Here is an 11,905-nt window from a genome sequence, read left to right on the forward strand (position 1 = left end):
GATGTTGCTGGATCAGAGAGTCCTGGATTTGAGAGGTTCAGCCTGTAGTAATTTCTTTGTATTTAGAGGTCACTCATAATATGAGGTCCTAAGATGTAGCTAACTTAGCTTGTGCATAAATCTGGCACTACTTCCAAGCCTGGACTACCCCGTCTTTTATGAACCCTGCTAGATTGCCTGTTGTTCAGATGGCCATCAAGACACATGTGGTAGTACTTAACGGTCTGGGGCATATTTAGGACTGCAACCTGATCCTGGGGCAGCCGCATGCTATACCAGCTGTTTTCTATTGCTGCTGCTGCTGCTGCACTGCCATCTGCTGAATTAGCTGCTGCTGTTGCAGCTGGGCAGCTAACCACTGAAGAAAACAACAACAAATGGTCTGGTAGCACTTTATAGACTAACAAAACATGCAGATGGGATCATGAGGTTTCGTGGGAACAGCCCACTTCTTCAGATGATCAGAGTTCAGATGACTGAAGAAAGTTATTGATTCTGTTGAGTTTGGTTTTCCACCATTCATTTTAGTGTCGATTCAACTTTCATGCTGCTAGCACTTGGTGACTTTTCCCCTCCCTCTCCTAGGAGTGTTCTAAGGGAATCCTGGATTTGCATCATGTGGGTAGGAAAGGGCCCAGTGACCACATAGGAGACAAAAATGTAGACAAGGTTAGACAAACCCACCTCTTCCTTCTTGTAAAAATGAGACACATGCTAACAAAACCTTGGGGAAAGGGCTCCTTAACCAACATTGGTTATGAGGGTGGAGGCAGTGGCCAAACATTATAAATCGCTTATTGTCCCACCAGTTTTAATTTCTAGTGCCATTGTTCGCTCTAAAAACTGAATGGGATAATTATGGTATTTGAGAATTTCTGGACCTCTGCAGAGAATGATTCTCATAGCTACTACTTCAGGAAATTAATAATAATAAAAAAACTGAAGGGAGCCAGAGTGCAGATGAGAATAAACATTCTGCTGAGTAAGCAGCAAACAGTGATGTGTTAATGTGTGGTTTTATCCAGGTTTTGCTTTAGTGAAATTATGAGTAGCTTCACAGTCTTGCTGCTACCACAGTGTGGCAGTCTTAATCGCTTATGCCAGGAAGCTACTGGTGGCTGTATATAAAAGAAAATAATAAAACATTAAAAGATCCCTATGCAGAACAAAATGTGATATGATCATTGGCAGCTCTGAGCAAGATGCCAACAAGCTCTGGGAGAAAGTGCTTTCAGCTGTGTGCCTGAGCTATTTTTTTTTTAAAAGTGATACTTTAAGACTGGAGAAAACTTTCAGATATATCAAGCTTGCTAAATGGAGCACCACTTGTAAGCGATAGTTCAGAACGCAGAAACCCTGTTTATTTAGTTACGGTATCCACCCAGATTAAATTACAATTTTCCTCCAAAATCTACTTTGACTTCCTGCTTAGTTCTCGGAGAAATATTGGGTACTAATTTTGATTGATGACCTTCTATGTGGTTTGAGTCCTATCTGCCTAAGGAATTGTCTCTCCCTTTATGGACAGTCATGACAGCTGAGATCAATCAGGGTACTTTTGTTGACATGCCCTGCATGGGAACATCTGAAAGCAGTGCATTCTTGGTGGAGGATACTCAGCTCTGGAATTTACTTTTCCCATTGGTCTATGGACCGTCAGGGCACAGTGTAAGGCCCATCTGTTTTCTCAGGGCTTTGCCTAAGGGGCTGGCAGGGAAGTTTATATTTAGCTTGTTCTGGGGGAGTCTATTTAAGACTGACTTTGGTCAGTACATTGTGTATTATTTTAAAAACTATGTACTAGTACTCAGAGTGTCTGATAAATATATTTAAAAATAAAATCCTTTCACCTTACAGCTGTTTCACAATTATTTTAGTGTGTATGCTAATTATCCTGGTGCTGTTTATATTTAGACAAGAAGTTTGATTCTTCCTAGACCGTTTTCTCTTGATGCTGCTGAGAAGCCATCTCATAATCACTTCCATGACAACAGACAGAAATATAGTATATGCTCAGGGTTATACCATCACTCAATCATTAAACAAAAGAGTTTGCCCCTATGGTAGGAAGCCATTATTAAAACAATATATAATTCAAAGGGAATATAGAAACACATTGGCCAAACAAAGGACTTTTCTTCAAATGTTTTTTTCTCTTTTCAAGATCATTCTGGTTAGCCTCCCTTTAAGACAATGGATGGGAAAAATTGCAAGCCTGGTAACAAGATGTCCCAGAACATGAGCTCTCTACAGAATGAATAGAAGATGATAGAATAAACAGATACCACTTCACTAGTGGAAACATTTTTAAAGGACCCAATGTATCTTGGGCAGGCCCACGGACAGGTGGTGGAGAGGAAAGAGGGATAAGAAGGCAATTACTCCAGAGAATGGCGATTCAAAAGAACCTCAGGCTCCTGTCTGTAGCAGCAGTGGCGGCTAGAGTCCCAAGCCCTTTATATCGCTGCTGGAGCCCCACACAGCATGCTCTGGACAGTGCTTAGGGCTGGCAGGGGGCACAGTGGAACATGCTCTGGATGGTGCTGAGAGCTGACTGCTTCCATCCCTGTCCCTTCTACCTGAGGCCCCACCATTTCCAGGAGTGCAGAGCTGGCCCCCCAACCTTGCCCAAGGGCCCAGTAAATCTGTTGACCTCCCTCCTCTTGGGAATGTGGAGGATGACTTTCTGCTCTCATAACATCTTTAAGAGGAACTCTAGATTCTGTGGGAAGCTAACTGCGGCCCATCCTGAAAGCCATTACACATCCTTAAACATCTCTTGTGTCTTCTTCCTCTGCTCTTCTCTTCGTGCCTTGCGTCATATCACCCTTGTGCTTGGCACAGCCTCCTTCCTGTGCATGTGTCCTTCATGAAATCATTTTTTAAAAAATACTACATTTGCCCAGACTTCCACTGCTGATCAATTATGCCTCAGCTGACTCCTGCTCTCATTTTCTCATTGCTTGCAAAACTACTTGTAGCAGGAAACAGAGGTCAAACTTTCCCTTTTACTTGGACAAGTAACTCTATTAAAGCCAGTGAGAATAATCTCATTAATAAAAACATTGGGATATGGTCCCCACATCTAACTCTGTATTTGCAAAACATTCCTTTGCTATATAAGTAATTAATAATAATTCTCTATAACTATGTTTGTTAACTATAATTTATTAGGAACATAAACTGAATATACCAAATCTCATCTAAATTAAACTATTTTAGCACTTATTTGAATCACATCAAAATCTTCCCTTACATTCTTTGTTAATAAATTAATGTCACTTGTAAAGTATGGCTTCAAAGTAAGCAAAAGTCCTGTGTGTGTGCAGAAATGGTCACACCTGAAAATCAAACGTGCACTTCATAATTGAATTCCTCACCTCCACATTTTTTTTGTGGTTTCAGTAGCTGGGAGAATTGCAGAGAGAGACATGACTGTAGCAAGTTAACCGTGACTTTGCAAATGAGATTTAACAATAATCATATAGCAGGTCTATCTGTATACAAAGGAAGATGCAGACAAAATTAATGCTTTCTGTTCCAAGGCACCAAAACAAATTTTCATAGCTTAAAATAAGATTGCATTAATTTCAAGGGGTATAATCTGATTAAAATTATAATGTGTTCTAAATTCTCACTTAATACTGAATTTACTGATAGGATTTGTACAGACATATACTAATTATGTTTTGAAATTTGTGCTAAATAATTAAAGCCATGATTAGCTAAATATTATTTACTGTTTTTTTCATGCTAGATAGAATTCTATAGTGTTAGTTGATTGAAATATATTTTCATGGAAAAGGTGCCGTCTTCCTGGCTGACCGACAACAAATCTGGTTTATTATAAGCATACACAAATCCAACTGTCCATTGATGGTACAGTGAACAAGCAGCACTCCCACACCATTATAAAACATGGGAAAAATCCAGACATGTGGTTGTGCAGAACTACATTTTGTGCATCTGAAGTGATCTGTTGGCCCATAATTCCCAATGCGAAAACAGGCAATCAACTGTAGCACACTGGCTATGTTACATTCTGCCATAGGTTGGACAGAAACTATTCACTCCTTCTGTACGCCTCTGATACAGCAACCTGTATGGAACTGGAATAGAAGAGCACAGGCTGCAGGAGGGATGAGTTTGTATTAAGTGCCAGGAAGTTAGTCTGTATGCGCACAGTGTAAGTTGCAGCCCTGTGTGTAAATAGTTCTCTTAATAAAGAGCCAGCTTAGTTTTATAGGCATGTGGTACATGATTTACTTAGTTGCTATTGCCTGCAGAAAAAGGAAACTGGTAAGGAAGGGAATGCAGCAAGGCTAAAGTGGAGATAGTCCAGACTAGCTGTCATACATCCATTTTTTGATGTAAGCTTTTATTTCTATACCCCTGTTAAAGATTCCCCCCCGTGGGGGTTCAAGTCTCCACACTCCCCAGAGTTGTAATTGCTTCTCTAAGCCGTCGTTCGTGGCTCCGTTCCCAGTTCCCTTCTTCCTTTCACTATGTTGGGGTTTACAATATGGCCGTATGGCCGCGCGGCCCGCGGTCTACGGCCCTAGCGCCGGGGAAGGGGGTCCGGGCCCTACCTCTCTCTGAACCCCAGCCCAGGGCCCTAAGGCAGGTATCTCGGTCCCTGCTCAGTGGCAGGGACTGTGACCCCTAAACTCCCCCACTCACGGGGTCCACAACCCTGTCCTGGGCTATTTCTTCCCCGGTCTCATACTTAAGTCTGACCCGTAGAAACGAGGGTGGGACTCACTGCTGCCATCCCTGGTCCCAGGTCTTTGTGCAGCGTGTTTTGTGTGTTAGCCTCTCTTCCTCCCTTGTCGTTGCCTCCTCTCACCCTCTTCGCCTCCTCGCCTTCTTCCCCCTCTGCGGCTTCCCAACACCCTTTTAAACTTCTCGCCATGGCGTCCGGGGCCGGCCCTCCCCCGGCGTCACCACCCCCGCCCTCCAGAGTCCCCCAGATGATGTCACAGGTGACATCATCAGCGTGCACAAGTGGCGATGGGCGGATCGTGTTCCCCGCTCTGCCGCCCACGCTCCCCTCGGCCGTTCCGCGGCTGGGGTTTTCCCGCGGACCTCTGTCCCCACTCGGCACTCCTCCGGACTCTCCAGCTCGGAGTTCGGGGCGGCTTTCAGTGCGGGGCGGAGTTGCCCCGTCACAACCCCCCACTGCTGAAGTAACTGCCTTTACATAGCCAAAATATACTCAGGTTTATCTGCAATTCATTTATAAAACTCTGTTTTGCAAGAGTTTGTAATTCAGTTACAAAAGTTTACTTGGGGCTTTGAATGAAGGGATCTTTAGTCCAAGAGTGAATCATTTGGTTTGCTTACAGGTTTTGCCCCTTATGTAAACTATGGGTTTGGGATATTTATTGGAAAAAGCGTTGAAATGGTTGAAGTACTAAAATTCAAAGATCATCTGTTACTGTAGTATTGGCATATGAACGATGCTTCCTGGGGTGGGTAAGCCCAAATATTGAGTCAACAAACCCAAATTAGGTCCTGAAAAGGTGTAGTGGGCTGAGATCTTTTTTTGATTTACAAAGCAAAGCAAAACAAATCAATCAAACAAAACTCCCACACATTCATATTTCAGCTGCTTCTTGTTTCTGACATTGTGTTGTGGTGGATCTACCACTTGCATGTCCTCTGACCCATGGATATATTTTTAAGTGCTAACTTGGACAGAATCACTTAGTCTTGAGTTCAGCACCAGCATTAAAACACACGGTTTTTTATTTCTTCAAATATTTGGTCATCCTTAGCTTTATTGTGTGAATATGCCCAGATATCTACATTAATAATGTACTCCTATATCTACATTAACAATGTGTAAGTGCCACAACATGGATTGACCCAGAAAGTAAACTTGAATGGCTTTGTCTACCTATATAACACTGCCTAAATGCTCCTCACACTTATCCCAGTGGAACTCCCTTGACTTCAGCAAGGTCACTCTGTGACTGAGTGTAGAATTTGGTCATCCATATTTTAAAATTTCAGATATGAGATGTTTATGTCAGATGAGTTTGTTCTGTCAACTTTTCTGGGCTTCAGTGAAAGATTCTTTTTCTTTAATACTAGTATTAAATGTATTGTAAATTAAATACAGAAATGTCTAATAAGCCATTTAAGGTCTCTTTTGTTTCTTACATGGTGTCCAACATGTAAGGGCTTTCCTAAATCATGAAACTTATGCATACATTCATACAAATTACTCTCTGACTAATGAAACATAAATTCAAGGACCTTGAATTCTATGATATTCTGGTGTATCAAACTAGAGGTCTTACAGCATCTTAATTTAAATGCTTACATAGATACTTTAAATTAATGTAATATGAACATTAATAATGCAGTCAGCAGAACAGCCCCCTGCTATTTACTTTAATATTAAATTCAATTGGTTTTCTAATAGCTCCATGTTTTCAGCACACTATTGTCTTTTGTATTGACAATAAAAGATTGCTCCATTAAGGTTATTAGGCTGCGGGTATAGGAGAGCTGGAAATTTTGGTGGCTGCCCAGGGATAGTTGTGGCTTTTGCCACTTGGGCATGCTGTGCAGAATTGTGGGGTAAAACCACTAACTAGATATTTCCATTAAAATAATCATGTTATCTTGGTATTACAGAGTAAACAAACCATGGAAATGAATAGGTCATTTCATACCTCTCAGGTATTTTTTTCAAAGCTATTTGCAAACTAAGAAAATAAGCAGTGTATCGTTTTACACTATTTGTATGTTGAAGGTGTTCTTCATAACCATAAGGGTTAGAAACCTACGGCCTGATTTTTCCTTTAATTTTTAGCCTGGTCTAAATACATGTCATATAGAATTTCTTCAGATTTACACTGACATAAATGGTATTAGAATCTGGTTGATAACATTTTTCAAATTAAAATTTCACTTCTGGAGCACAATTCTGTGACAAGGAGTAACCAAGAATGGATTCTGTAGCTATGGATTACACATGGCTTGTGCATGTGAATATCTATCTGCAGGACAGTTTCTAATCCCCTTATTTACAGTAAATTTCTTACTCCTTAACTACTAGCATTGAAATAAGGAGTGAGGTACTATTAAATTTGAGTAAGGGTATTTAAAACTAGTTCTTTGTTAATATATAATAGCAAATATCAGAGGAACGTTGTCATATGTGTGTCTGTATGAGCATCCAGTAATGCCATTATCTTACACTGCATGTCAATAAAGTACCAAAAGATCTAAATTCTTTATTGAGGTGCAATTTAGGCAGAGTACATGGGTCAAAAATACTTCTGGTGCTGCATCATGTACTTAGTATGTCACTGAGGAAGAAGTGTCAATAAGTTGAGGATTCTTTCAACTTAAACTTGGACCAGAGACCAGAATTTAATTATTCTGAAAGCAAGCTTTTATCAGATCTAAGACCAAACAAAAGTAGTTCCAGAATTGTTTTTAAAACTCAAGAAAAAACAATTGTTCCAAAACAAATAAACATTTCCCATGCAGTGTTTGAAACCCAAACAGTGCAGCATCAAAAAGTTAAAAGAAAAATTTAAAAAGGACTTGATTGATTTTCATTGTCCGTGCTGAAAGAAATAAAAGAAAGCATAAACAACAACTTGACTTTAATGTCTTTCCTCTTTTAATAATATAAGACGTTAGCAATATCCGTAAAGTTTTCAGCATATAGTTTTTAATTTGACATTGTCTTCAGTAATAGACAATGGAGAATTGATGGCAACAGTGTGCATGGAAGAAATTGGGGGCGGGGGAGGGAAGAGGAACTTGGAACTCTGATGCTAGGTCTAAACTGCAGTGTTTTTTGCGGAAAAAGCTACGCAAAATGCACTGTGCATTTTGCGCAGCTTTTTCTGCTTTTTTTTTTTTTTTTGGAACAGGCTTTTCCGCCATTTGGCCCCATCTATATGGGACCAAATGGAGGAAAAGTCTCCTCTTTTGAGGGAGCCCTTATGCCTTGTGAAACGAGGTAAACAGGGCTCCCGGAAAAAGCGCATTTGTTCTTCCACGAAAAAAAGCAGAAGAGTAAATGTGTTCCTTGGACGTGGCGGGGTTTTTGCGGTATATATCCCACAAAAAACCCATAGTCTAGACGTTGCCTGATAGAAAGGCTGGAGAGAGCATGTTTTAAGAAGGCTGAACATATGACAAGAATGGGTAAAGAATGGCCAGCAAAGAAAAGCATAGGAGGAAGAGGACACCCAAAAAGGATGTAGATGACTGAGGGTACAATGGAAACACTCTATCAAGAGAAGTTTGAAGAGCAAAGGACTGGAAATCCAAGATCTGTGAACCATGGTACGCCCACATCTTGAATACTGAGTACAGATGTGGTCGCCTCATCTCAAAAAAGATATATTGGCCTTGGAAAAGGTTCAGAAAAGGGCAACGAAAATGATTAGGGGTTTGGAACGGGTCCCATATGAAGAGAGATTAAAAAGACTTGGACTTTTCAGCTTAGAAAAGAGGAGATGGGGGGAGGGGTATGATAGAGGTCTATAAAATCATGACTGGTATGGAAAGAGTGAATAAGGAAAAGTTATTTACTTATTCTCACAATATAAGACTGGGGTCACAAAATGAAATTAATAGGCAGCAGGTTTAAAAAAACAAAAGGAAGTTTTTCTTCACTCGGCACAGTCAACCTCTGGAACTCCTTGCCAGAGGATGTGGTGAAGGCTAGAACTTTAACAGGGTTCAAAAAAGAGCTATATAGGTTCATGGAGGTTAGGTCCATCAATGGCTATTAGCCAGGATAGGTAGGAATGGTGTCCCTAGCCTCTGTTTCTCTGGAGGTGGGCGACAGGGGAGGGATCACATGAGGATTACCTGTTGTGTTCCCTCCCTCTGGGGCATCCGGTATTGGTCACAGTCGGCAAACAGGTTACTGGGTTAGATGGACTGTTGGTCTGACCCAGTATGGCTGTTCTTATGTTCTTATGAACTTGTGCTATGGACCGGAAGCAGCGAAGAAGAATGTGGGCACCTCTGCCCCCTTGTAAATGGAGAATGGAATCAAGCAATGAAGTGAAGTGAGTGTCTCTTTAGTGATACTTGGGATGACACCTTAGTCCCATTGAAGTCAATGGCTAAATTCCCATTGACTTCCATAGGGCCAGCATTTCACTGTCTGCACTCACAGGCACAGGTCCTCAAAGAGATTTAGGTTATTTGGTTCCTTCACTCTTAGTTCTCAAACACATTAGAAAGGCAAATAAGAGCTATTATCACATACTTTGGGAAACTGAATGCACATCTACAGTGTAGAGAAGACTCCGGGTTAATGGGATTTAAATCTGCAGACCTGGGTTTGAAAGACCAAAGTTTGAGCATCGACATTCTTTTGTGACTCTAGAATACTTCCACATCCCCACAGCAGTACAAAGATCCAAGTTCAACCACAGACTACTACTACCCTCCCAAAATGTGGCACTGTGGCCTTCTGTTTGTGGTTCAGTGTGACAGAACCAATATATTGGGCTGAGCCATCACTTTGACCTGAATACTCCCAGGCTATGTCTAGACTACCTCTCTGCCTTGCTTGCCCTGACCTTCCAGCATCACAGTACACACATGAAGTGGCCGTATCAGTTAAGAAACAAGTTGCTATAACTGCCTGAAAGCTAGCTATCCTCGACTCTTGAAAGCCCATTGCTAATCAGTTTTGTCTTGGAAAGGCAACTGTGGATAAAGTGGTGATGAAGGTGGAGGTGGTCAGGTGTGGGATGTCCCCAGTGGTTGGAGGCATAAATAATATGCCAAAGCCACTAAGGGGATTCATGTGCCCATAGTTTGCCTTCCTCGGGGAGCAAATGAGTACACAAACCACAAAGGGTTCTCAATCTCTGAAGGGCAGCCGTGTTAGTCCGTATCTGCGAAAACAAAGAGGAGGTCTGTGGCACCTTAGGGAACGTCTACACTGCATGGCTATTTTGGGATACCAGAGGTATCCCGAAATAGCTACCCTACATCTTCACAAGCCGCCTGTTATTTCAAAATATTTTTAGAAGTAACGGGTGCGCTATTTTGGCATCCCGGTAACTCTCATTCCCTGAGGGTTAAGGGATGTCTTGAAATAGTGTGTTATTTCAAAATTTGGTGCTCTGTAGACATGCCAAATTTCGAAATAGCCTATTTCAAAATTCAGTCGAAATAAAATATACAATTTGTGTAGCGCTCCCTTAGAGACTAACAGATTTATTTGGGCATATGCTTTTGTGGTTAAAAGCCACTTTGTCAGATGCATGGAAAGGGTACTCAATTATTATGCAGGTCCTTGTGGGTGATTTATGGACGCTAGAGTGGACTGCACTGGAAAGGTTTCTGATGTCCAAGTTTCCCTTTGGTTGGAAGTTCATATTCATTGATAGGCTGGGGCCATTATTCCCACCAAATAACATGGTCATAAATGGAGTTGTTATTATGGGGGTCCCCTCTTTTGGCTTTCCCCTTGACATCACATTCCTAGTCTCAAAGGCCCTGGCAAAATAAAGTTTCATTACACTCTCAGGGGAGTAGAACAATTGAATCTGTGTTTGGCAGATGGAAATCTCACTAGGAGTCCAATGTTATCAATGCTGTCTGCATTGTTTTGGCTTGCTGTGCTTTTTGCAGTCTTTGTGAAGCCAAGAATACGCCATTTGCCCCTGAATCGCCCTACAAAGTAGTGGATGGCTGAATTGCTACCTTCAGCCAGAAGCTGAACTGATCACAACGGGAACAGGATGCAGCTGGGCAACAGACATCAAAGATGCTCTGTGCTCCCACCCTCTGGGCTTAAATGGGCCAGGGGAAGAGGGAGGATAATATGTTTATTAATGCTTTTGTACAGCAATGATTACAGCCAATGATGTATTGGCACATCATGCAATGAAATGGGAAGGGGTACTGTTACTGTACATAGTGAATAGGGGGTATTGACTATCCTACATTTTTATTATAAATGATATGACTGTTGATGTTGGGGGAACTGTGCACTTACAGTGTTGACTGAAGTACTGTTTCAGTACTGAGATATTGTGGTTCAATACAACTTGCCAATTGTGCCTTACCCTGTGTTTTGTCTTTAGTATTCAAAATGCACATTATAAGATGTGATGTCAAGATAGCAATACAGTTACTTAATAAAATAAAAGCTTTGACTTGTATTACAGAAATAACACTATTACACTATTGCCAGGCAGGCCAGCTCCCTGAATCTAGAACAGTGAACAGGAGTAACAAACCAGCTTCACAACTAGTAATAAAACAGAGCACATAAACCAAACGCAGAACTGGGCAAACAATGCCATCTAAAAATCCCCTAATTTGGGGTCTGTTCTCTGTCATGTTCTCCTTTTCCTTTCTTGTATGTTTAGTGTGCACTTGCCCCTGTTGCCTGGGTGTGGAGGCCTGTGGTGGGGAGGATCAGGGACTGCACAGGGCTGTGTGTGTGGGGTGGATACATGCAATGGGAAGGGGGGTCTGCATAGGGGTAGAAGTATGCAGAGGGGCAGGAGTTACTGCAGGGGGTAGAAGTATGTTGGAAGTAGATGTACCCTGTCTAGCTGCTGTTAAATCCCAATGACACAGGCCATCCAGACATGGAACTGATCAAAGTGTTCCTAGCATGCAGCACATGGTACAGTGGAGCTGACTCAGGTTACAGTATGGGTGCAGCTGGAGCTTGCGCTCCTATGCCCATTAGCAAAAGCAGCTATTCAAGCAGGTCTTTCAGCTGCACTGTGTTCTCCCTCAGCTGATGTTCCTGGAATGGCAATGCGCGTGTCTATTCCCAATGCTGCAGTTCTATCCGCAGGCCTTGTAGCCTGCCTGTGTCTCGCTACTTGCTTCTTCCCTTGCCATAAATCCTTCTTTTTGGTATTGCACATACTTGTTGGCACTATTC

At 41.8% G+C, this 11,905-nt stretch overlaps 1 long non-coding RNA gene across 1 annotated transcript; it reads right to left on the minus strand.

Moving 5' to 3' along the window:
* Positions 1 to 388: 388 nt before the first annotated feature.
* On the minus strand, positions 389 to 4,902 carry LOC112546273 (uncharacterized). Its single transcript, XR_003089925.2, has 3 exons — positions 4,763 to 4,902; positions 3,381 to 3,497; positions 389 to 603 (listed from the first exon to the last, which is right to left on the minus strand). It is a non-coding gene; the product is annotated as an uncharacterized LOC112546273 (long non-coding RNA).
* Between the last annotated feature and the right edge of the window lie 7,003 nt (positions 4,903 to 11,905).

Source organism: Pelodiscus sinensis, chromosome 1 (genome assembly GCF_049634645.1).
Source record: "Pelodiscus sinensis isolate JC-2024 chromosome 1, ASM4963464v1, whole genome shotgun sequence".
In the NCBI taxonomy this organism is placed as follows: Eukaryota; Metazoa; Chordata; order Testudines; family Trionychidae; genus Pelodiscus; species Pelodiscus sinensis.